The sequence below is a fragment of the Lactuca virosa genome, chromosome 7 (genome assembly GCF_052849685.1).
Source record: "Lactuca virosa cultivar CGN04683 chromosome 7, Lactuca_virosa_CGN04683_v6, whole genome shotgun sequence".
In the NCBI taxonomy this organism is placed as follows: domain Eukaryota; kingdom Viridiplantae; phylum Streptophyta; class Magnoliopsida; order Asterales; family Asteraceae; genus Lactuca; species Lactuca virosa.
In genome coordinates this window covers 160,410,279-160,412,901 of record NC_136432.1, presented here as the reverse complement: position 1 = coordinate 160,412,901, position 2,623 = coordinate 160,410,279, and positions in this window count along the sequence as shown.

The following is a 2,623-nucleotide window of genomic DNA, read 5'->3' as shown; positions in this document are numbered from 1 at the left end:
TGCGTGATGAATGAGAAACTTCATATTTGGAAATCAGACTAATTCTTTGACAAAGTGTCAAGAGAAGGACTAGGAGATCGAGTACACTAGGTTGTGAGTTTATCAAGTCCACCACAAGAGTGATAAAGATATTCGTCATGATTTACTAAAGTTTAGTAAATGTGGTTATACTTATAAGATTAAGTATAATTCTGAGTTGATTGAAAGAGTTTCAATCAATAGCAGAACGAATAAGAAGAATCAAGTAGGCAGAAAGATAAAAGTTTCTCCATTCTAAGAAGAAGGGAGAGTACCTTTTATTGTGTTTTATGATAAGTCTTAATGATTAAGAACCATATCTCAATTGATCCTCTAAGTGAGTCTTAGTGCAATTGAGGAATCGAGAATTGTAGAAATGGTTAAATCAAGAAGTCAATCATACTTCGTTCCAATATCAAGTCTTAGAGTCAAGATTCTGACATGAGTGGCAAGTCTTAAGTAGGTTTATAACACTCGTCAGATGTGGAATTTGGAAAAAATTTCTTATTCCTGCACATTTGAAATTAGTAAGTTGTGATGTCTTGGATAAGGCAAAGACCAACCAGGACCAATTGTGTGAAGTGTTAAACTTGACAAAAGGCTACACTAACTCTTGAATATTTGTTTGTCAAGAAATGTTTCTTGACAAGAGAATCTTATATGTCAAGGAGTCAGTGGGAGTCTTAATGGTCTTGAAAAGTTTCAAGAACAAATCAAGAGTAAACCTAGTTGATCATCACTAGCACACGACTTGAGGTTTAAAGCCTATCGTGGATGACATACTCTTTTTCTGTGCCATTCCAATGGAGTTAATTATGCGTGTGAGTTCTATGAGTTCTCATTTGAATGCATAAAGACAAAGCACCTTGATCAATGGAAAGTACATTGATATGAAAGGGTGAGTTGCTTGGAAGACATGGTGGGCATTCATGTTACCATGAGGCAAGAAATCAAGATTGAACAAGTTCAGTCCATATGGTTTTGGATTTGTCGCAAACTTTCGTTTTGACAAATTCACATGGATAGGAATGCATACATCATAAGATAATTGCAATTGGGCTATGGATCACCTTGGAATAATAGATTGGACGAATTCTATGGGGAAGCCCATTAGAAATCGTCCAAGGCATGTTCTAGAAGGGGTCCATGGGCTGCTTAGGGCTTAAGCAGTCAAATTAGGGTTTCCTTGTTAGATAACCCTAATTGGCCACCTATATAAAGAGCCCCTTATGCCCAAAAACGAAGACAACTCTGAGATTAGGGTTTCTGGACATTTTGGCTGCCTCCTCTCTCCTCCCTCTTCATCCAAGTTGCTTAGTGGTGTTTGTGACTCCATTAGAGGTGCAACACTTGAGGCACTAAGCTTTCTGAAGCAAATCAAAGCAAGGATTGATTGTTATTGCTATATAACAATCAAAGGTAATTACTAAACCCTTATTTCAGTTCTTATTTGATAGATCTAGGGTTTATAAGTCTTGGATTCAAAGCATGTACAATAGAGAAACCTAGATCCAAGCATTAGGGTTTGTATGAGCACATAGGATTGTTTCTTATGCATAAAACCCATCAGTATTTTCTTTAGTACTGTTCAAAGTATGTTATATAATTGTGATACGAAGAATAACGTTACACTACCCGGTGTTTCCGCCGATGGCTGGGGGTGTGACAGAAATTGGTATCAGAGCTATTAACTATAGTGAAGTAGTACTTTCTTAGGAAAGCACGTCTATAGTTTAGGGCTTACTCTATTAGGCTTAGGTATATCCCTTAACCTATAAATAAAAAGTATTATTAATACTACTGAAGGACTACTTACGGGAGCGGTGACAAGGATAGACATGTCGATTTGGGTTGCTGGATTTCAGAACGGCTATATGCTAAAATGATCCTTCCCTTTCGACTGTCCTGACTGGCCGGAGCCTTATCAGATAGACCTGAAGTAACAAACAATAATTAAAGCATGAATACAATAAATAAGAATATAGAGTCATATGTAAAGACTCAGACCCGCGATGAGAATACACCTTAATATCCGAAATGTTTTTGAACTCAAGGATTTAGATCAAATATTCCAACTAAAGTTTATATGTGCATATATCCTATCACAACTAGGTGTAGGTGCGCAACTACATTTTATTATGATCAGATCATATGAACTATTTAATTCGGGAGTAATATTTGATAGACTAAAACTCTTGGTGATCCAAAATGTATAGGAATTTGACATGGCACATTTACGAGAATGGATAATCATTGAGGATGCGGATGAAGAAGAGGAAATTTCATTCCCCATGATGGTAGGCAATCCTTACTACCCTATAAATCCAACCACCTTTCATCCAATACCTTCTGACGATGGAGCACCTTTACCCTCCAACGAATGGGAAGAGAGTGAACCAATGGAAGAAAGCGAATCCATGGAGGAGACAGAATCGGTGGCATCATCTTTACCACCACTGAACACTCTTTACCGTAAAGTTCCAGGAGGAGTAAAAATGAAACGCACGACACGTAAATCCATACCGATATGGCCAAAGATTAAGAAGAGTCAGAAGGCGACATCTTCAGGAAGTCATAGAGTTCAAGATGAACCTGCACGGATCGC